A 24,638-nucleotide genomic window follows, 5' to 3' on the forward strand; every position below is an offset into this window, starting at 1 on the left:
CACGTTGAGCTGAAGAGCTGAGGGACAGTGCCCAGGCCTAGAGTTCAAGCCCCACGACCTACCAAAAAAATCTGTTTTTTTTCCCCTCCAAAATGGAGAGATAATAGAAGTTAGCATTAAGACTTATTTGTTTGTTTGTTTTTGTCAGTGCCGGGAGCTGAATCCAGGGCCTGGCACATGGTAGACAGTGTTCTACCAGAAGTCATATTCCCAGATGGATGAAAAATTTTTAAGGATTAAATATGAAATTGTATTTCCATTGTTCCTGTTAACAGGTAATTTGGCTGAAAAGTACTGACTTTTTACTTGGTCCCACTAATTAATTAAAAGCCGAAAAAATCATTGGCACCCCAACTCTATTTTGTATTTGTCTTTTTCTAAGCCATTATTCTGCAGTCACTTAGCAAGCACCTTGGGTTCCAAGGACAGATAGATGACATCTGTATGACAAGGAACCAGAATTACCCCTAAGGAACATCAGAACCTCACTGCGCAGGTCTCCCCCGACCCCCATTGATGCTCCACCTGGAACATAAGTAATCATTTCATAGGGACCAAACTACTATTATTATGATAATAATAGCAGTGTCTCTGGAGGCTCAGAAAATCAGAACTACCTTAGAATTAAACACATTTGTAATTAGGACGATTTATACATTCCTTTTGCCCATTGTCTGTCCTTTTTTTTTTTCCTATTTAAACATAAAACATGTGTCTATGCTTCAAAAATGGCTGAAGATGAAATGAAGTATCATCTTCTCATGGCTTAATAATAAACCTCTTTTCTCTGTCCTTATATCTATTTGGTGTATAGGAGTGAGTGTCTGTGCCTGACAAATGGAAACATAGGAATCTGGGACTAAAACTCCATTTTCAGCTTTGGCCACTTGGCCAGATGGAAATACATCTTTTAGCTGTTAGCATTCACAGCAAGTGTGGATCTGGACAGAGGTGAAAAGGTCAAGTAGTCCCACTCAACTGTTGGCATTATTTTTATTCCCGTGATTTTTTTCTCATCTTCATCCAGCACCAATTGCTTTTATGTACACTATTTGGGGAAGTGAAGAGATGATTGAATTTCTAGGATCCCTGGTAAATCCTGTCACATGGTGCACATGTGACCTTGCTTTACTTGTTGTTTGAACAGGCCATTTGTTTCGACAAGAAATTAGACATTCTGTGGCCATTGCTTTATTTTTCAGTCATTTGAGCTCTCTCTAGTTACTTGGGGCTCAAGCAATTTGTGTTTAGACAGAGAAACTTGAAATTCTGGGACCAAATAGGACCAAATAGTGAAAAGAAAATGCAGAGTATGGAAACCATAGTGTGTTTGGATATCTTGGTTGCAATTTGCTCAAGAATGAAAAGCATTAAGTTTATCCTGCCTCTTGGGGAGAATCTTAGGTGACTGACTAGTCTACTAAAAACAGAGAAAGAAGGAAAAAAGACAAAAGGATGATTTGTTTAAGAGTTTACTCTGGATTAATGTAACTGCATCATTTTGTGTGTCTATTAATCTATGTCTGTAAGAATTTAATTGATGGGAGCTAAAATTCTGGTGGCTGTGGCAACAGTTCTATTGGAAGTCAACTCAAAACTCTTCCTTAGTATTGACTTTTACATCAGCAATCAAGCTTCCCAAAATGAGTCTAAAGGAAAAGCATTTGGTCAGGCTTAATCTGCTCCTTAAATGGTTTTACTGAAAATAGGAGATAGACCTTCCTCATTGGATACGCCATGATAATGGTATCACCTAAGACTTTCACATATTTTGTCTGAGCAAGTTTTGTGGGCCATCAAAAACAATCCTTGGATTGGTGAGTCTCTTTTTCTTTCCATATAGGGTCAAGGCACTATTAAAGGCAACTTAAAAGATGCTTTTTGCTGGGTCCTGTAGATTAACTAAAATCCCCCAACTTTGTATCTGTGCCCTTGGATCTGAGCAATCAATCACCTATTTGCAGCAGGGAAGAGCAGATTCTGATGACAAACTGCTCCTCAAACAAATAGTCTTATTATTATTTTAATGAAAACAGCCCAAATTCAGGAGACTACCTTATTCTGCTTCTGTTCCAGTAATAAAACAATAACTTCTATGGAACTCCTCCAAGGACAACGACTGAGCTAATGGTCAACCAGGCCACACCTGTGACCTGAAACTGTTTTAACTATGCACACCTTTCTCACCTCCTGCCTCCACTTCTCCCTATTTAACTTGAAGCCAAAGTTTGTACCTCTGTTAAAGATGTCTTCCCATGGCTACTATGTAATAAATCTCCTTTCTCTAGGCTTCACCATATACTTACTTTGGCATATTGGGGCAAGTGATCAGATCTAACTTGAGATTCTTGGACTTTGGTCCTCAGTTTAAAAACGTAGTTTTAGCACCAACCTTCTGGTGCTCTGGTGCTTCCTCACTCTATTGTCTTTGCTCAACATGCTTTTCTACCCTTCTGTGTCCTTTTAGCCCTGACCTCCCATTTCATTGCTCTGGAGTTTGGGGTTTATTGGCTTAACTAGCCACCTGCAAATTGTATAAGCTCAAATTCCCTGCCTGCCTGCCTATGCCTACATGCTAACTCCTGTCAGGACTGAAGAAAAAACTATTTTATGCACAGAACTTTTGATCTATTTCATTCTGTCATAAGTATAATTTGATGCCACGCTCTTGGATAATATAGTGAAAGGGTAAATTAGTTAAGACTTAGGGGCCCTGGACATCAACATGTCTTAGTAAGCAGAAACCAGATGCAAAAGAGACATGTTTTCCATCCTCCTTCTGCCCTAGCCTCTTTTAATTTCAATTACCTTCCTGTGACCCTGGAAGAGAGGATTTGCAGAAGGGACCTGTTGTGATACTTGACCAGTAGAGGGTCACCTTCCAGAACACCTAGTTATAATTGTATCTCTACAGTAAAAAAATATTAAAAAAGAAACTTGTCGTTAAACTGAATCAGTTTACATGTTATATGTGAGTCTTATAATTGTGGCAAAAACTGTTATATGGGAATTTGATCAGTGAGATACAAAGTCATACTTTAGGAGGTCAAATAAGCAGTCTTTATTATAATGCTGGCATCTGCAAGTGGACTCATGTCCCAAAAACCTTGCAGCCCCAAATGCAGCTAATATTACATGGGAATTCTGTTGTGAGATACAGAGAAATCACATTCTGAAATGTCGAATTGGGCCTGGACACTGTCCCTGAGCTCTTCAGCTCAAGGCTAGTGCTTTACCACTTGCACCACTTCCAGCTTTTTTCTGCTTACGTGGTACTGAGGACTCGAACCCAGGGCCTCATGCATGCAAGGCAAGCGCTCTACCACTGAGCCACCTTCCCAGCCTCAGGAGTCTTTATTAGAAAGTCAGCGACTACAGGCAAGTACATGTTCCCCCAACACTTGCAGCCTCAAATACATGTAAGAAACTGGGCCACGAGGATAGGAAAGTAAAAAGAAGAGCAGAAAAATAATCTCAACAAACCAGCTCAATTCTAATGGAGAGTTGAAGAGGGAAGCCACGGTGAACTGAGGAGAGTCAGGAGATAGCAGGCAGGCGCAAAATGGCAGCCGAGCTGGCTGTGGCCTAAATAAGATCATGGTCAGGGCGCGAGGTCACAGGGAGCTTGAAAGTCTCCTGAGTTCATGATACAGGTCTATCAGGTCGAATAACCTATTGTCCAAGTATCTCCAATTAACCACTCAAAAAAGTGGAGCTGTGGCTCAAAGCAGGAGAGCAGTAGCCTTGAGCAAGCTCAGGGACAGCACCCAGGCCCTGCATTCAAGCCCCACAACTGACCAAAAAACGAAAAAATAAGATACCCAGTGCAATTTATGTAATTGGTTATCTTCTGACATTAATTCCCTCTTGTTTACTGCATTATAAAGTTTAGGCTTTTTAAGCCTACCTGCCTGCTTGCTTGCTTGCTCTCTCTCTCTCTCTCTCTCTCTCTCTCTCTCTCTCTCTCTCTCTCTCTCTCTCTCTCTCTCTCTCTCTCTCCTCTCTCTTTTTTCTTTTCTTTCTTTTCTTTCTTGTGGGTTGTGGGGCTTGAACTCTGGGTCCGGGCACGGTCCCTGAGTTCTTCATCTCAAGGCAAGTGCTCTACCACTTGAGCCACAGAGCTACTTCTGGTTTTCTGGTGGTTAATTGGAGATAAGCGTCTCACAGATTTTCTTGCCCTGGCTGGCTTTGAATCACGATCCTCAGATCTCAGCCTCCTTAGTAGCTAGGATTATAGGTGTGAGCCACCAGCGCCCATTAAGCCTGCTTTCTTAGGTATGCTTTTTAAGAAGTACTTTTGCCTTACAGACTTCAGTCACATGTTCCCTTCTCAGATACTAATTTATCATTAGTTCAAAAATCCTTGCAAAGGGCTGGGAAGGTGGCTCAGTGGTAGAGCTCTTGCCTTGCATGCTTGAGGCCCTGGGTTCGATTCCTCAGCACCACATAAACAGAAAAAGCCGGAAGTGGCGCTGTGGCTCAAGCGGTAGAGCGCTAGCCTTGAGCTGAAGAGCTGAGGGACAGTGCCCAGGCCCACCATTCAGGCCCATGACCGGACCCCCCCCCAAAAAAAAAACAAAATCCTTGCAAAGGGCTGGGAAGGTGGCTCAGTGGTAGAGTGCTTACCTTGCATGCCCTGGGTTTGATTCCTTAGCACCACATAGCAGAAAAAGCCAGAAGTGGCGCTGTGGCTCAAGTGGTAGAGCACTAGCCTTGAGCTGAATTGCTGAGTGACAACGCCCAGGCCCAGAGTTCAGGCCCCATGACTGACCCCCAACACCCCCCCCCTCAAAAATAAAAAATCACAAAAATCCTTGCAAAGCCAGATCGGTCAAAACTTCAATTTCTAGCCAGGCACATGGTTTTAATCCTTACTACTCAAGAAGCTGAGATCTGAAGATCATGGTCCAACCCAGCCTGGCCAAATAAATCTGAGAGACCCTTATTTCCAATTAACAAGCAAAATTATCTTCAATTAACCAAAAAATAGAGGCCAGAAGAAGAGATGTGCTTCATATGGTAGAGTACCAGTCAATTTTAGGGCTTGAACTTGGAGTCTGGACATTGTGGCTGAGCTCTTTTGCTCAAGGCTATTGCTCTATCACTTTGAGCCACATTTCCACTTCTGGTTTTATAGCAGTTGATTGAAAATAAGAATCTCACAGACTTTCCTGCTGGAGCTGGCTTTGAACTGATATCCTTAAATCTTAGCCTCCTGAGTAGCTATGATTATAGGTATGAACTGGTACCTGGAAAAAGTTGTTTAGTTTTGTTTTTTAAATTTGTTTTTTGTTTTTTGCCAGTCCTGGAGCTTGAACTCAGGATCTGAGCACTGTCCCTGAGCTTCTTTTGCTCAAGGCTAGCACTCTACCACTTGAGTCATAGCTCCACTTCTGCCTTTTTGTGTGTATGTGTACTGAGGGCTTCATGCATGCTAGGCAAGCACTCTACCACTAAGCCACATTCCCAGCCCAAAAGGTTTTTTAAATTGTTGTTGGTTGTGGGGATGAACTCTGGGCCCAGGGGCTGTCTGTGAACTTTTCTGCTCAAGGCTGGCATTCTATCACTTTGAGCTACAGTTCCATTTCCAGTTTTTTGGTGCTTAATTGGAGATAAGAGTCTCACAGACTTTCATGCCTGGGCTGGCTTTGAACCATGATCCTCAGATCTCAGCCTCTTGAGTGGCTAGAATTACAGGTGTGAGCCACCAATGCCTGGGTTGAAAAAGTCAAGGAGCTTCGTTCCAAGGTACAGGATGGATTACATGCCCCAGACCAGATGGTGGCCTTGAGTCTGCTCTTTCAGTTTAATATATCTTATTTGACAGTTTATTTCTTCTCAATGGGGGGAAATGTAACCATTAGTATTAGGCTTTCCAACCTGAGGTGAAAAAGCAAAAAGGAAAAAAGAGTGCATAGCAAACGACCAGCAATGTAAGCTGGTTAAAATAAGTTCTTTCTTTTGTAGTCCTGATTATATGCCTTTCTTTCCATTCCCAAGGAAAAGGAGTTGTACTGATCTCGCTGTTTTTGGCCTTTAGTTAATTTGTGAGCTAGGGCAAAAAGCAGTGTGTAAGCATCTGTTATAAGGATAGAGTCAAATTAGTCTAGTCTGAAATCTAAACCCAAGGTACTCTTCTGTACAATATACTCATTATGAGGAAATATTCCTGATAAGATTGGACATAGATACTGACTCAAAAAAAAAGCCCTGTTTTTTTTAAAGATCACATTTAATTTGATTTAACTTTTTTTTATTGTAAAGGTAATATACAGAGGGGAGTAATTTCTTTTTGAACAGTGTCACCCCTCATTTTCTCCCAGTTTTTCCCCTTCCAACTCCCTTCCCCCTCAAGTTGTATAGTTCAGTTCCAACATAGTGTATAGTGAATATCACTGTTAAATTGGTTCACCCTTTGTCCCACTGTTTTTGTGCTTTCCCTTCCCCTCCCCAAATCAGATAAACTTATATTTAAGACAAAGGGTACAGAAATATAAAGCATCAACAAAAGGGAATAAACTGAAGGGGGGAAAGGACTGCAAACAGTACAATAAAAAAACTTCCTGTTTCCATTTCTTGGAGTTCATTTCTATACACATCATTTTGTATGACCATATGCACATAGCTATTGACCCATTGTGATCCTCTCCTAAGAATATCCTTTGGTCTCACCATATACGTTTAATCCTGTTTAATTAATCAAGTCTAAGCGTAATTATTTGTCTTTTACTACCCATTGGATTTACCTGTAGATTTATAGGCACATTCTAATGACAACTGAGGGAAACCATGCAGCTTATGTTTCTTTGGATCTGGCTTTCACTTAATGTAAGTTTTTCCAAGTCTTTGCATGTGCTCACAAATGGGGTAATATCATTCTTTCTAATGGAAATATAGAATTCCTTTGTGTATATATACCATATTTTCTTGATAGATTAGTCCACTGAGGGGCATCTGGGTTGATTCCATGTCTTAGCTATGGTAAACAATGCTGCAATAAATATGGTTGTGCTGCTGGCTTTAGTGAGGCCTGGCTTATGGTCAATTGGATAAATGCCTAGGAGTGCGATTGCTGGATCATAGAGAAGCTCTATGTTTAGTCTTTTGAGGAACCTCCATACTACTTTCCAGAGTGGTTGAACAAGTTCACATTCCCACCAACAGTGTAATAGCATTCCCTTTTGGCCACAATCCTGCCAGCATCTGTTATTGTTAGTTTTCTTGATAATGGCTATTCTGGGATGAGATGGAATTGAAATATTGTTTTGATTTGCATTTCTTTTATGGCCAGAGATGTTGAACATTTCTTCATGTGTCTGTTGGCTGTTCTTACCTCTTCTGCTGAGTAGTCTCTCTTTAAGTCTTTAATCCATTCAATAATATGAGTTGTTGTTTCTTTGAGGATTAGTTTTTGGGGTTTATTCCTCCAGCACTATTCTTCCTGATAAGGACTGTTTTTGCTATTTGGGGTCTTCTATTATTCCATATGAATTTTTAGATTGTTTCTTCTATATCATTGAAGAATGTTGTTGGGATTTTGATGGGTATTGTATTGAATTTGTAGATAGCTTTGAGCAGTATTGCTAGTTTCACAATGTTAATCCTTCCAATCTAGGAACATGGCACAATTTCCATGTCCTTAAATCTGCTTTAATTTCCTTTTTCAGGTTTTTAAACTTTTCATCATAGAGGTCCTTCACATCTTTGGTTAATTCTGAGTTGTTTTTTTTTGAGGCTACAAATGGAGTTGCCTTCCTGATTTCAGCCTCACTCTTCTTATCACTGACATACAGAAAAGCTACTGATTATTTTGCCCATTTCAGATCAGCTCAAGTAACCTGGGGAGGAGTTGATGGGGTTCTTTAAATACAGGATCATGTCATTTGTGAAGAGGGAGAGTTTTACTTCTTTCCTTATTTGGGTCCCCTTTGTATTTGTCTCTTACCTCATTGCTCTTGGAATTCCAGTCCTATATTGAAGAGGAGAGGAGAGAGTGGATATCCTTGTCTTGTCCCTCATTTTAGAAGAAATGGGCTTTAACTTTTCACCATTAAGTATAATATTGACTGTAGGTTTGTCATATACAGCCTTTATTATATTGAGGAATGTTTCATGGACACCTAGTTCCACCAGAGATTTTATCATCAGGGGGTGTTGGATATTGTCAAGTGCTTTTTCTGCATCCTGTGGTTTTTTGTCCTTGCTCCTATTGATATGTTGAATTATATTAATTGACTTGTGTATGTTGAACCAGCTTTGCAACTCTGGAATGAATTGTGTGTTATCATAATGTATCTTTTTTTTTTTTTTTTGGTTCCTGAATTAGGTTGGCCAGAATTTTGTTGAGAAGTTTTGCATCAATATTCATCAAAGAGATGGCTCTATAGTTCTCTTTCTTTGATGAGTCCCTATGTGGTTTTGGGATAAAGGTTATGCTGGCTACATAGAATGAATTTGGTAGTGATCTTTCCCCTTCAACTTCGTTGGGATTTGAGGAGTACAGTAGTGAGTTCTCCTTTGAAGGACTTACAGCATTCGGCTGTGAATCCATCACTGCTGAGGGGCGGGGCTGCCTCCTCCTGGGTGGGGCTTCCTCCCCCTGGGCCAGGCTGTCTTCCCCTGTTCATGTCTTTTGTTTGCTGCCAGAGAGGGTGGTGTAAGGGGATCAGATTCCTTTGCCCTTTTCAAAAAAGGCGCCGCTTCTCTAGCAGTTGCCAGTTGCTCTGGCAGCCTCTTTGCCACTTTGACAAATGGTGGGGGAAGGATTCGCATCCAGATGCTGTTCTCTGGGAGGGACGGGAATGTCTTTTGTGAGTTTTCCGTTGATGCTTCAGACCATCCTCGATGTGATGAGTTGTCCCTGCCTGGGACTGGCTGGCTCAGCTGTGGGCTCAAGTTGTTTCCTGTTCTTTCAGCCATCTTCTTCCACTGTCTATATATTTAATTCAAGATTTAGGCTGTTTTCCTGTTACATGTTCCTGGCACTGATTGTCTTCTAATTGGACAATACAAGATACATTTTTATCTAGTATTTTCTGTGTTACCGAGGAGAAGCTATAAGTAGAAAATGGCAGCTGGGAATGCCTTCAACATGAAAGGAGAAATGACTCAGCAAGACACATGCACCCTTGGAATGATTCCCAAATAGGGCTTTTCTATCTCAGCATTCAGTTTACATAAGACAGGCTTATTGATGACTTCAGTTATTCCTATTTGTGGCATCAGTACAATTCAATGAATGAAAGACAATTTAAAACTGTGTTAATGAAGTCACCAGTTCAAGGAAACAAACAGTAAGCTTTTTTTTTGGAATACAGTTGATACATACCTAGAGATTAAGTATAAATTCTGCAGCAAAAATTAAGTGAAATTTTATCCATCTGTAGCTTTCTTTAAACTAGTAATAGGGGCTGGGAAGGTGGCTCAGTGTAGAGGGCTTGCCTTGCATGCTTGAGGCCCTGAGTTCCATTCCTCAGTACCACATAAGCAGAAAAAAAAGCCGGAAGTGGCGCCGTGGCTCAAGTGGTAGAGCGTTAGCCTTGAGCTGAAGAGCTCAGGGACTGCCCAGGCCCAGAGTTCAGGCCCCACAACTGACTAAACAAATAGATAAATAAAATAATAAACTTATGCAGGGTTTTTTTTTCCTTCGTGTGTGTGTGTATGTGCTGGACCTGGGGCTTGAACTCAGGGCCTGGAGGCTGACTCAGCTTTTTTGCTCAAGGCTAGTACTCTACCACTCAAACCATACATCTACTTCTACCTATTTGGTGGTTAATTGGAGATAAAATCCTTGAGCCTTAATGCTCAGATTTCAGCCTCCTGTAACTGGGATTACAGATGTGAGCCACTCACACCCTGCTACAAGTGTTTTTTGTTGTTGTTTGTTGTGATGGTGGTGGTGCTGCTAAGGACTGAGGCTTTGCGTGTGTTAGGCAAGTGTTCTACCACTGAATCATGCTTCTAGCTCAATAAACTCAGGTTTGATGACTCACAGAAAGAAAAAAAATCAAAGCAAATTTAAGAATTTTGAGTAAACTGTTCTCTGTGGAGAATAATTATATGGAATTACATGACTAAACTACAAGAGCCAATGCAGATGTTTTCATATCTCTGTGTGTAATCATTAATTACATACAACACCTATACCTTGTCTATTAAATAGAAAGATTTAAATATTTATCTTGTGCATGATAATTTGACTTGTTTCAAAAATTCTAGGAATATATGATTAATTATGAGATAAAGTAATTACAGAAATACAGATTAATATTTGTAATTTGTTTTTGGGAAGTAGTTCTCACAAAAGTTGATACAATAAACATTTGTAATGTTAATACAAAGTTTAAATATTATATTGGGTCTTACTCATAAATTCTTAAAATTTGAGGAAAATTCTTTTGAAAAATCCTTCATTATCACCGTCCAGTTTTACAGCATTCCCATTATTCCAAAAAGCTCCCTTGAAAATCGATGTGATTTGCTTTTAGAGAAACAACCATAATATGAATGGGAATGAATGGGAATGAAAAGTAATTTTGTGAAAATGACTACCATATAAAATGTCAGATTATAACTAATCAAGCCAATTAACCTTAAAAGTCCAGTCTCAAAAGTAAGGAAATGGTGGAGCATGGGGCTCATGCCTGTAATCCTAGCAACTCAGGAGGCTGAGATCTGAAAATCACAGTTCAAAGCTGGCCCAGGTAGGAAAGTGTTCTTGGAACTGAGTGTTGGTACATCAAGGTGAACTGAAAAGACAGCCACTAGAAAGAAGACAGAGAAGTAAAAAGCATCAATGGAGAAGATCATCTTTCTTCCTTTGTTCCTTAAGATGGCTAGCAAATGTAGTATCAGTCAGGTTTAGATGAGAAAACTCCTCCTACAATAGATAGAAACAAGTGTATTTAAATATTTGCTAAATCTTGCAACCTAACGTATTGTGGGATCCCAGAGGATACTGAAGGCCCAGAGTTCAAACTCAGGGCCATTTGAAGACAGGCAAAAGCCAGGTCTCTCCATCTTCTCTGCCCCACCTTGCCCAGTGCTGGGATTGCAGGGCTAGCCAGGCCACGTGAATGCCGAAGAACTCAGCCAATCCAAACTAGAAATCAGTCAGGTTTGGGAGTCCAATCCAGTGCATGGAAGATGTGTGTGTGTGCAGAAGCTTAGCCCAATGGAATTTCATATGTCGATCTCCCCCAAATCTCTCCAGTGATCTTAGGCAAGCCACAACAGTGGGGACCTAGAGGAAAAGCCCCTGGTCTGCTCCCACCTCCCCCATCCCCACCTCCACAGCCCCACAACAAAAAGGGCTTCTAATCCACTCTCCTATCCCAGCGCCAAGCCGCCAATGATACATTGTTACCACTGGGGGAAAAACATCTTTTTCTGTCAAACCAATATGAAGTCATCCCTTGCTATTTCATAGTTCACTTACTTAGGCTTCATAGAATCACAGGTTTAAAAAATATACATATCTAATTCTGTATGACAGTTTTTGCTATATCACTGAATTTTGCAGTATGTAGGTATTTATATAATATTTATGATGTTAATTATTTTTGCCTAAGAATTAAAACAATATAAAAATAGTTAAAAAGTTAATTCAAACATATTAAAAGAATATTCAATTGAAATAGGATCATGCCAAGACTAATGGTGGGACTCACCACATCTGGAAGCATTTGTGTAAGATTGGAATTATTCATTGAAAATTTTAAGATATATGTTTTTCATATCTATAACCTTCAAAGATAGGTTTAGAGATAGAGACATATGGAGCCTGACATTTCCAAAGTTGAATAATAAACTGGGATTAAAATAATTAGTGTTAACAATTCAGCCTTCCTACATGTATTCAGAACAAGTAACTAATGAGAGAACAGAAAAAGCCATTATGAATTGTGAGAATCTTCTGTATCCCAAATGCTTCCTCGCTGAGCATTATACAGACAGGCATGACACAAATGAACTTCCACTGAAATGAGGAAAATCTTTATTTATAGAAGATAAGCTGGAGTTGATTGCTTCCTTTCTCAAGGAGGGCCTAGTGCACCCATAGCACAGCTTGAAGAGCTGTGATGCCTTAGAATCACAGAGTGACATTCTCAAGAGTCTCTAAATCCCCTCCACTTCACACATTTTATTCACAAAGGCAGTGTTGATTGGTATCAAACAAATTCATGCAAAAAATTGTATACATTAAAAAGGAAAATAAATTTAGAATATCACTTTCTTCCCTTCCTAAACCCCCACCTCCAGATTCTTTTCTTAGGTAATAGAAGAGCAACTTGCAGCTCACTCCTCTTTCTAAACTGTCAGTAGAGCTTGAAATAAATTTAGCTGGGAAAGTAAAGTCTCCATAAAAAAATAATTAAGAAAAACTGGGTGCCAGTGGCTCATGCTTGTAATTCTAGCTACTAAGAAGACTGAGATCAGAGGATTGAGATTGGAAGTCAGCCCAAGTAGAAAAACCCATGAGTCTCTTACTTCCAATCAACCAGCAAAAAGTCAGAAGTGGAGCTTTGGCTTAAGTGGTAGAGAACAAACCTTGAGCCAAAAAGCTAAGCGACAAAGCCCAGGCCCTGAATTCAAGCCCAGTACCTGCACACAGAAAAAATTAGTTGAGAAGCTTTCTGTTGTATTTTTTTCTTTTTTTTGATATTATTATTATTTTTTTAATTTTTATTATTTTATTTTATTTGTGAACATACTGTACAGAGGGGTTACAATTACATGGGCAGGATAATGCATACATTTCTTACCAAGCATTGCAGCCTCCTCCTTTGTTTATCCTTCACATCCCTTCCCAGCCTGTATTTTTTTCTTTCTTTCTTTTTTTTTTTTTTTTTAAAGGAGATGGCTCACTTTATTCTTTTTTTTTTTTGAGTCAAGAGGCTTGAACTCTGGGCCTGGGTGCTGTCCCTGAGCTCTTCAGCTCAAGGTGAGCACTCGACCACAGCACCACTTTAATTTTTTCTTATATAATTGTTGCACTGGATGACATTATTAATCAACTTAATTTATATTAGGTTGAATTTATACTTAAATTTCATACTTTAATTTTATACTATTATTATACATTAGTTCTATGTCTTCCCAGTGGTCAAGGTAAATATCATTCCTATTTTACAAATGTCAGTTAAGTTACCTCAGATCAATCACATATTTCCCAGTGGGAATCAGATTTAAGTCTTCTAATAGTGGTCTGGTTAAAATTACCATGCACCCTTATTTAAAAGAGTAGTAAGCAAGCTAAAAGCTGGTGGCTCACACCTGTAATCCTACTCCTCAGAAGGCTGAGATCTCAGGATTGTAGTTTGAAGCCAGCCCTGGCAAGAAAGTCTGTGAGATCCCCTTTCTGATTAATCAGCAAAATGCTGAACTGGGGGCTTGGTTCAACTGGTAGATCGCCAGCCAGGAGCAAAAAGCCAAGTAGAGAGAGCATGAGGCCCTAAGTTTTAGAAAACACACACACACACACACACACACACACACACACACACACACACACACACACTGAATAAAACATGATGAAACGGCCTATCTTTCTTAATGGTGGATTAAATCTACTTTAATATTGTACTATTATTTGAAAATTTTGCAATATGTTGGATTTGCTTCATTTATTGTTTTGTTTATTTGATACTGGGGATTGAGCCCGGGGCTTCACACTTGCTAGACCTGTGCTCCACCATTTGAACTATATCTGCAGGCTCTAAATCAGTTTTAAATATTGGTTGTGGCTGAACTGTGTTCCCTCAATATGGGTTTGTTGAAACCCTGACCCTCATTTCCTCAGAAGGCACCCATATTTATTGATAGGGCCTTCCCAGAGATGATCAAATTAACATGAGGCTCTGCTAGTGGGCTATAATCCAGCCTGAATGGTGTCCTTAGAAAAAGCAAAACTTTAAACACAAGTGACATATGGGACAAACACTGTCAAAGAGAGTAGCTTCAGGAGAATCAACCCTGCCAACCCCTTGATCTTGCATTTCCAGATTCAAAAAGTGTGAGGAAATACATTCCTCTACTCAAACTTCACAACCTGTGGCATTTTGTTACAGCAGCTCTAACAAACTACTACAAGTCTTCACAAACATTGGATATGAGGAGGAGGAGGAGAAGCGGAAGAGGTGAGGAGGAAGAGAAGCAATTCCTTAATTATCAGAGAGAGGCATTCTCAGACTAAGTTTCCTAAGTCACTCCTTTGGGAAAGGAGTCTCCCTATAAACTAATATGCAATGATTGGCATTAAACTATAAATACTCAAAGAATTATTTCATGATTAGTTGTCACTGTTTTGGAGAAACTTCCCAATGAAGTTCTATTACCTACACTTGACAGATACACATGGTTCCGGAGACTGGCAGAGTCTGCAGAATTTGCAACTATCAATGAATTATAAACAGCTCTATATTCTTGTTCTGGGCTTCTTTTTCAGAAGGAATTATTTAATTTGGAATTCGTTTTTATGTTGAAAGGAATGTTTAATAAAGTTATTTGAGGTGCTGTTTTCCTCTTCATAATTTATTGAGGTGAAATTCAGCACATAAAAATCAATGAGTTTAAGGTGAACAATTCAGAGGTATTAATTACATTCATGATGTCGCACAACCACTCCATCTAGTGAGAACACTTCTATTACTCCTGGGGAAAATTTGTTAATGATGAAGCCTTTTCTGCCACTGGCTATCTTTCCACAAGCCCTGACCACAATCAATCCTCATCCTGTGGCTATGGATCTATCTATCCTGAAAACTATATAGAAGTGGAATTATATAATATTTTTCAATTTGTGTCTGATTTTTTTCCTTCTTCTTGAGCTTCCTAGGCACATGTGCTCTACCAGCTAGCTATGCCCTCAGCTCTGGCTTCTTTTTTTTTTTTACCATAATGTTTTTGACCTCTGTTTGTATTACAGCATGTATCAGCATTTCAGTTCTTTCCATAACTGTGTAATATTTCATTATATGTATATATTTTATTTTGCTTACCTATTCATTTGTTAATGGTATTTTTAGCTGGGTTCACCTTTTTTGGGTGTGTGTGTACCAGTTCTGGGCCTTGAACTCAGAGCTTGAGCACCATCCCTGAGCTTTTGTGCTCAAGGCTATAGTGCTCTACCACTTGATCCACAGTTCCCCTTGCAGCTTTTTTGGTGTCTAATTGGTGATGAGTCTCATGGATGTTCCTTCCTGGGCTGGTGTCAAACTATGATTCTCAGATCTCAGCCTCATGAGTAGCTAAGATTATAGGTGTGAGCCCCCAATTCCTAGGTATTATTCACATTTTAACTTTTGTCAATAATGTGGTTTTGAATGTGTGTGGACATGTACTTGTCACAATCTTTATTTTCAGATTTTTTGGCATAAACCCAGGAATGGAATTGTGGCAAGGCTATTAACCAGATTTTCAGGTTCTTTTCCTACTCAATTGTTTGTAAACAACTAAACACCCCTGAGAACAGGCAAAACACTTTGTTTAATGGCCAAGAACAGAGAAAGCTCATGCTCATCCTCCAAAGTCATCTTCTCCTGATTCAATGTTTGCAAGGGTTTTCACTGCTTGTCAAAGTTTTGACCAAATTGGTACTGAGAAGATTCTTGTTTCTTTTTCCCTCCCTTCCTTCCTTCTTCCTTCCTTCCCTTTCCCTTTCCCCTTCCCTTTCAGTTCCCACTTTCTTTTATAGTATGTGTGCCAGAACTAGAGCTTGAACTCAAAGCTTTGAGCCACACCTCCATTTCTGGCTTTTTGCTTAGGCAGGAAAGCCCATGAGACTCATTCTCCAAGCACCAAGCCTCAAGCAAAAAGGCTAAAGGGCAGCACCATCCCCTGAGTTCAAACCCCAGTAGTGGCACAAGAACAATGAATTGGTGTACATGAATTCTACAAGATAATAGGCTTCGTTGTGCTATTTTCATATATATATATATATATATATATATATATATATACATACACTCACAATGTTTACCATATTTTCCCCATATTGTTTTCTCTTATTTCCTTATTCCTTCTGCTGCCCCCTCTCCTTCTCAATTAGTCCCCTTCTACTTTTTCTAAAAAGACATTTAGATTCTGCATATGAGAGAAAGCATGCAATCTTTGTCTTTCTGAGCTTGGGTTACTTTGCTTAACATGTTGATTCCCAGATCCATCCATTTGTTCTCAAATGACACAATTTCATTCTTCTTTATAGTTAAAGAATACTTCATTGTGTATATGCACCGTATTTTCTTTGTTCATCAGTCAGTGGGTACCTAGGCTTATTCCACTGCTTGGCTTCTGTGAACAGTGCTGCAGTAAACATGAGTGTCCAGGTGTGTCTATTATATGCAGACTTCAATTCCTTGGGGGTAATACACTTAGGAGTAGTATTATAGCTCAATCATATGGTAATTCTGCTTTTAGTAGGGTCTTTTTTTTAAGAGTCTCAGGATTGATTTCCACAGTGGTTACACTGATTAGGGTGAGATGGTATCTCTATGTAGTTTTTGATTTGTATTTTCCTGATAGCTAAGGATGTTAAATGTTTTTTCATATATTTATTGGCTATTTGCATTTTTTTCATTAGAAATATCCATTCAGTTCATTTTTCCATTTCTTGTTTGGATTATCTGGGTTTTTTGATGTTGAATATTTTGAATTTTCTATATATTCTGGACCTTACTTGCTTGATGAATACCTGGCAAAGATTTTCTCCAATTCTGTAGGCTGGATTTTTCTCCCTTTTTTTTATGTGTGGAATTTATGCATGCCTCTGGGAAGCTCAATGATGCCCAAGGCAAATGCTTAGGATGCTACTTGCTATGTAATTTGATGTTCCTGTCAGTGCTTAGAGAACCTAGTGTCATCTCCTAAGGTAACCTCCAATGCAGTCAAAAAGACATACAGAATAGCCTGCTGTTTGTGTTCTTGTCAAAGCCGACACTCATGTTGTTCTGTTGTTATGTGGCTGGGGCTGAGCTGCCTTCCTGAGTGGCTTTTGTTGCTGATATTTTTGCTACCCCCTCCCTCCCATGTCTCGATGGGAACATGCCTTTCCCATGGCATTATACGTTGCTTTGATCCTGGGGTATGGCTCATAGGTGCTCATTGTCTGACACCCACCAATGGACACTCAGGAAAGCTAATGGTTTGGGCTGCCATTGGACTTGCTTTGCAGGCTTTTTTCCAACTGACTTCTAGTGCAAAGTTCTGCATACTATTTTCTCCAGGATTTCCTCCATTAGTCCCACCTTTATGGTCTTGATTTCAACCTTCCTTGAGATGGACTGGATTACAGAAACTAGAATGAAATTGGGTCTTGAAGAGAGAGATGTTTAGACTTAGTGTCAAATGGACTTTTTTTTCTAACATTAATCAGCAATGTGGGACTCAGAGAGAAAATGTAGCAACTCACTGAAGTGCCCGTTTCTCGAAATGTTTGTATATATGTACATGTGTATATATACAGATATATATCACATTATCCTTGGTTGATGGACACCTAGGCTGGTTCCATATCTGTGAATAGTGCTGCTATAAACATGAGCATGCTGCTTTCTCTCTTGCGTGCTGACTGATATTCCTTTGGATATATGCTTAGGAGAGACATAGGATCATGTGATACATTTATTTATTTAGTGTTTTTAGTTTTTTATTATTATTGTAATGGTGATGTACAAAGAGGTTACAGTTACACAGGTCAGGTAATGATTACATTTCTTTTTAACAGTGTTACCTCTTCCCTCATTTTCTCCCAGTTTTTCCATCTAGATCCCACCTCCTTCACAAGTTGTATAGTTCATTTTCAACAGTGTCTACTATCACTGATCCAGTTATTCACCCACCATTTCTTTGCTACCCTTTATACTCCCCGAACAGATAAACTTAAATACAAAATAAAAGGTACAGAAATAAAAAAATAGTGATAAAGGAGAAAATAAAAGCAAAATTACAAAAACCCTCTTGTTTTTGAGGCTCTCTATTTTGATTTTCATGCACTAATTTACATTCCTACCAACAGTGCATACAGTTCTTTTTCCCCTGCAACCTCACCAGCATCTGTCATCTGTTGTTGCGTGTTTTCTTGATGACAGCCAATCATGATGTTTTAATTACTACAGCAATTTGTTGTTTGATTTAAAATGAGGTAGTGTAATGACTCCTATTTTGTTCTTTCTGCCCCGAATTGCTTTGGCTTATTTGAGGATTTTATGGTTCTCTGAAAACGTTGTTTTCTCTTTTTTTGTTTTGTCATCCTCAAACATTTGCCTTTCTGTTACCTGATTGCTCTGCCTAGAACTTCCAATACTATGTTGGCTATAAGGGGTAAAAATGGACACCCTCTTGTTCCATTTCTTAGGTTCTACTGTGCCTAACATAAGTCTAATCATTCTCTAACCTTGAGCTACCAAAAACATTTCAGTAATTTTGAAGCTGAAAACAGTAGAGATTTTAGATTTAGTCTGAGGAGGATTTTCTAATTTTGAGCAATAACTACAGTTTATTCTGGCCAATCGCTGACCAAAATAGAAAACCAAAAAGAAAAGTAAGATTTACTTGAAAGAGATGAGATAGTTCAAAGGATAATTGACATAGGTCCTGGAAGACTGTAGGCACTAATGGAGTGATCACATTTCAACATTTCTTTGACCTTGTATTTTATAGTTTAGGATTCAGACACTACAGGGAGAATGTCTGACTGATCTTGCTTGTTACACAAAAGCATTTGGGGATGTACCTGGGACTTACAGTCTACCAAGACTGTCTTTTTTTTTTTTTTTTTTTAAAGATACAGTCATTTTATTTTGCTACTCTTTATTTTTATTATCTTTAAGTAATTGTTCAAAGGGGGTTTCAATTAAAGAACTTTAAAAAAGGCTGTTTATAATAGGTCCTGCATATTTACAATAAAATCACAGTGCTTTTACCTACTAGAGCAAGAATGCTCAACAGGCAACAGATGTTCAACAGATATCCATTTGTTGCCTGTCTTAGTTAGATTGGGCTGACAAAGTATAGAAGATTTGGTGGTAAAATTGGGAGCTGCTAAGCAACAGAAGTTTGTTTCTCACTGTTCTGGAAAGTCTGAGATCAAGATGCCAGCACCAGGAACTTCTGCAGAAGCCTTCTTCTAGATTGCAGCCTCCCACTTTGCAGTATATCTTTGCCTGATCTCTGATCTTTTCTTATAAAGACACTAATCACATTCATTAGGCCCCACTCTCATGACATAGCTAAGAGGTACTTCCACTCTATCACAACAAGGTTAGGATTTTGCTATGTGAATTTGGGGGAGATACATTCAGTCCACCATAGTCATTTTCTTTCCAGGACCTGTGAAGCTATGAGTACAAATGGATGAGAAGGCAAAGGAGTTAACAAAATTATTTTATTAGCTGATTTTTAGTTGTGTGTGTGTGTGTGTGTGTGTGTGTGTATGTGTGTGTGTGTGTGTGTGTGTGTGTGTGTGTGTGCATGTGTGTGTGTTCCTGGGGCTTGGATTCAGGGCCTGGGCACTATGCTTTAACTTTTTCAGTAAACTTTAACAGTTTAACTTTTTTTTTACCAATTGAACCGCACCTCTACTTCTGGCTTTTTGTTGGTTAACTGGAGAGAACAGTGTCATGGATTTTCCTATCTTGGCCAGCGTTGACCTTTGATCATCAGCCTCCTGAGTGGCTAGTATTACAAGTGTGAGCCACTGTCACTTGGCTTGTTTTTAAATAATAAGGACAAAATGAGCACAATGACTGCACTCCATCTACCTTTAGAATTAGAGCGTTGGATTTTATTTTAAAAATCTTGTTCTGTTATATTGACTACATTTTATAAACTTAACCTTTTATTTCATATTTTACTAAAATATAAAACCAAAATGTAAAAATATAGTTCTAGGTGACATTGTCCAAAAAAATGTACTCATTACCTGACTTATGAAATGGTGCCCCTCTGTAATCAACTTTATTATGACAATTAAAAAACCAGATTAACAGTGTCTTTTGGCTGCTGATAAAGGTGAGTAGGTTGCACATGTCCTTCTTAATTTCCATCCACACTCCCCAAGCAAGGTCAGAAGTACCTCTTCTGAGACCAGAGACTAAATGCAGCCAAGATCACTAACATCCACCCATTTCCATTCTAAAGATTCTTCATTGGATGCCAAATGGCCTGGAATAAAATTGTTAAAGGAAAGATAATGATCTTAATCAACAGGATTTTTTAAATTGTGAAAATACCATACAGAGGGGTTATAATTACATGGGCAAGGTAATGAGTACATTTCTTATCAAGCATTGTAGCCTCCTCCTTTGTTTCTCCTTCCCATCCCTTCCCATCTCACCCCTCCTCCATTCTCCCCGCTCCCCAGCCAAAGTTGTAAAGTTCGTTTTTCCACATAACGACTTGTACATCTCATTGTTGCAATGGGTCCACCTGTATCCCTATTTTTAAACAATTTGTTTTTTCCCTTCCCCTCCACAAATTATACCAACATCAAATACAGTGAAAACAGGGGTTATACTGTGGGGGAGGACATACAAAGCAACAAAGAAATCATCTTATAAATATGTTAGAAACAATCAAAACATTTGAATCATTATCTTGGGGTTCATTTCGCCTAACATCAACTTATCTGACCGTTTCTGCTTGTCTTAGACATATACTAGTTATTGCAAATAAGGGAAACCATGAGACCTATATGTCTTTTTTTTTTTTTTTTTTTGGGTCCGGTCGTGGGGCCTGAACTCTGGGCCTGGGTGCTGTCCCTCAGCTCTTCAGCTCAAGGCTAGCGCTCTACCACTTGAGCCACAGCACCACTTCTGGCTTTTTTCTTTTTGCTTACGTGGTGCCGAGGAATCAAACCCAGGGCCTCATGTATGCAAGGCAAGCGCTCTACCACTGAGCCACCTTCCCAGCCCCAAGGGACCTATGTTTCTTTGGGCCTAGCTTACTTATTAGAATTTTTTCCAAGTCTTTCCATTTCCTAACAAATGGGGCAATGTCATTCTTTCTGGTGGAGGCATAGAATTCCATTGTGGTATATCCATAGATAAACCACATTTTCTTGATCCATTCATCTACTGAGGGGCATCTGGGTTGGTTCCATATCTTAGCTATGGTAAATAATGCTGCAATAAGCATAGTTGTGCTGGTAGCTTTAGTATGGTCTTGTTTGTGATCATTTGGGTAAATGCCCAAAAGTGGGATTGCTGGGTCATAGGGGAGCACTATGTGGAGTTTTTTGAGGAATCTCCATACTACTTTCCAAAGTGGTTGAACAAGTTCCACCAACAATGCAGTAATGTTTCCTTCTGGCCATATCCCCTCCTGCATCTGTTGTTATTAGAGTCTTGATTATAGCCATTCTTACTGGGGTGAGGTGGTATCTCAATGTTGTTTTGATTTGCATTTCTTTTATGGCTAGAGAGGTTGAGCATTTCTTCATGTGTCTATTGGCCATCCTTCTTTCCTCTTCAGAGAAGTTTCTCTTTAAGTCTTTAGCCCACTCATTTATTGGGCAGTGTTTCTTTGAAGATTTGTTGTTGGGGGATTTAATTTTTTGAGTTCCAGGTATATTTTAGATATGAGACCCTTGTCTGTTGTATGGCTAGTGAAGATCTTCTCCCAATCCGTGGGCTTTCTATTGATCTTGCTAGCTATGTCCTTTGCCATTCAGAAGCTCTGCAACTTCATGCAATCCCATTTGTCCAACCTTTCTTTGATTTGTTGTGTTTCTGGGTCTCTATTAAGAAAATTTCAGCCTATGCCAAGGAGACCTACGGTTTCTCCTATTCCATCTTGTAATGTTTTCAGAGTGTCTGCTTTGACTCCGAGGTCTTTGATCTATTTGGATCAACAGGAAATTTTTTTAAGCCCATTTTCTCTGTCAATTCCATATGAGAGGTAACCAGGAATTAAGACAAATTACCAGTGATTTCTGTTCATCTTTATCTTCAGACTTGAGAGAAGCCAATTATTGATGCTTGCTTGTATTGCCAGATTCAAATCACATTCACCACCTCTTGAGCTACCCTAGAGGAAGACAAACAAACAAAGGGAAATTCTGTTAGAAGAACATTTGTCTAACACAGAAAACAGACAATCCTGGTTTCAGGCTCTTTGGTTTCAGGGAATGATGACATTTTCAGCATTCTCACACGTGAGTTTTGTAATTTTGACTGCTTGTAGAAACACATTTCTTTTCTTTCTTTTTTTTTTTTTTTAATTATTTTTTTTGGGTCCAGTCGTGGGACCTGAACTCTGGGCCTGGGCCCTGTCCCTCAGCTCTTCAGCTCAAGGCTAGCACTCTACCACTTGAGCCACAGTGCCACTTCCAGCTTTTTTTTTTTTTTTTCTGCTTATGTGGTGCTGAGGAATCGAACCCAGGGCCTCATGCATGCAAGGCAAGCGCTCTACCCCTGAGCCACCTTCCCAGCCCTAGGAACACATTTCTCTGTGTGGAAGTTACTTTTTACTTCAATTTATGCTGAGACTTATTTTTAGAGGAGTCATAGCAGAGAGAACTAGGCAAATATTGTTTAGATCCCTTTAGAATTTCAGAGGTGAAATTCACAAAGGAATTCACATAGGAAACAATCATTATCAAAATGGTATGTTTCATCTGAGTGCTATTGGCTCATGCCTATAATTCTAGCTATGCTACTCAGGAAGCTGAGATCTGAATATTATGTTTCAAAGCCCACCCTGGGCATGAAAGTCCATGAGACTCTTATCTCCAATTACCCACTAAAAAAATCAGAAGTGGAGCTGTGTCTCAAGTGATAGAGCTTCAACATTGACTATAAAAGCTCAGGACAATGAACAAGCCTTTGAATTCAAACCCCATACCAGTACACACACACACAACGTGGTATATCTTCAAAAAGATTATTTACTTGGTATAGGAAAAGCACATACATGTTTAGCTCCACATGGAAGAGGAAGTTGGGCAGCTCATGAAACTTGTGTCATGTGCCCCTGGTTTGCAAATGTGAAATATTTCCAGCTGGGCTAAAAGAGATAAAAGCAGATTCTTTTTTGTCAAAAGTCTATCTGAATAAAAGGAGATATAAACGACAGAAAAGGATAGTCATATTTTAAATAATGTGGACAACCTCAAAAGATATATTATGGAAGATAGGCAGTGGCGGCTCAATTCTTTAATCCTAGCTACTCCAGAGGCTAAGATCTGAAGATCGTGGGAAAGCCAACACAGGTAGTAGAGTCCTTAAGACTCTTATCTTCAGTTGACCAGCAGAAATCCAGAAGTGGAGGTGTGGCTCAAGTGGTAGAGTGACAACAGCCTTGAGCAAAAAAGCTAAGGGAAAGCACAAAGGCACTAGTTTAACCCCAATATGGGCATACACACACAGACACACAGACACACAGACACACACACACACACACACACACACACACACACACACACACAGGTTATAGGCTGGGTGCTAGTGGTTCACACATGCAATCCTAGCAACTCAAGCAGCTCAGTAGCAACTCAAGCAACTCAGTAGTTAGCCTGGTCAGAAAAGTCTGAGACTCTTATCTCCAATTAACCAGCAAAAAAGCCTGAAGTGAAGCTGTGGCTCTAGTGGTAAAGTGCTACAGCAAAAAAGGTCAAGGACAGTGCCCAGACCCTAAGTTCAAGCCTTAAGAATAGCCTACTCTGTCTCTGTCTCTGTCTCTGTCTCTGTCTGTCTCTCTCTCTCTCTTTCACACACACACACACTAAAAAATGCTTCATAACTCATAAAGGGGCTTGAGACATGGCTCAAGTGGAAGATTAGACATGATGGTTGGTAGGATCTTTTCCTGCAGTGTCCCCTATGGTGAAATGGGGCTAGGATACCTTTTTTTCTTTTTTTGGGGTTCCGGTCATGGGGCCTGAACTCTGGGTCTGGGCGCTGTCCCTCAACTCTTCAGCTCAAGGCTAGCACTCTACCACTTGAGCCACAGCGCCACTTCCAGCTTTTTTCTTTTTGCTTATGTGGTGCTGAGGAATCAAACCCAGGACCTCATGCACGCAAGGCAAGCGCTCTACCACTGAGCCATCTTCCCAGCCCAAGGATACCTTCTGTGGCTTCTTTTCTTTTAGTCAGTCATGGGGCTTGAACTCTGGGCCTGGGCACTGTCCCTGAGCTCCTCAGCTCAAGGTGAGCACTCTACTACTTGAGCCAAGTGCTATTTCCAGTTTTCTGGTGGTTAATTGGAGATTAGAGTCTCATGGACTTTCCTGCCTGGACTGGCTTTGAACCATGATCCTCAGATCTCAGCCTCCTGGGTAGCTAGGATTTCAGGTGTGAGCCACTGGCTCCTGGATCTGTGGCTTCTTTTCTAAGAGTACTAACGCCACACACAGGTCTCTATCTAATGACCTAATCATTGTCCAAATACCCTGCTCCAAACTCTTCAACTTTGTGGGTTCTGATTTCAAATTCGAGTCTGAGGAAACATAAACATTCAATTCCAAGCACTATACAACACTCTAGCAGCTAATGTGTAATTTGCAGCAGTGAAAGCAATAGTTGTGAGTTACTGAAAACCTACACTTAGTCATTTCTTTCCTCTATGGCTGTTCTGATGCACAAACTTTTATTATTTCTACTTCACAGAAATGAGGCACACCAAGGCTAGTGATCTGCCTAAGA

At 39.7% G+C, this 24,638-nt stretch overlaps 1 pseudogene; it reads left to right on the forward strand.

Annotated features, from left to right (window-relative positions):
- LOC138824592 (protein FAM204A pseudogene) overlaps nt 1–24,638 on the forward strand; it is a 50,705-nt pseudogene that overhangs the window by 24,024 nt on the left and 2,043 nt on the right.

The sequence above is a fragment of the Dipodomys merriami genome, unplaced genomic scaffold (genome assembly GCF_024711535.1).
Source record: "Dipodomys merriami isolate MVZ:Mamm:240054 unplaced genomic scaffold, mDipMer1.0.p SCAF_13, whole genome shotgun sequence".
Lineage (NCBI taxonomy): Eukaryota > Metazoa > Chordata > Mammalia > Rodentia > Heteromyidae > Dipodomys > Dipodomys merriami.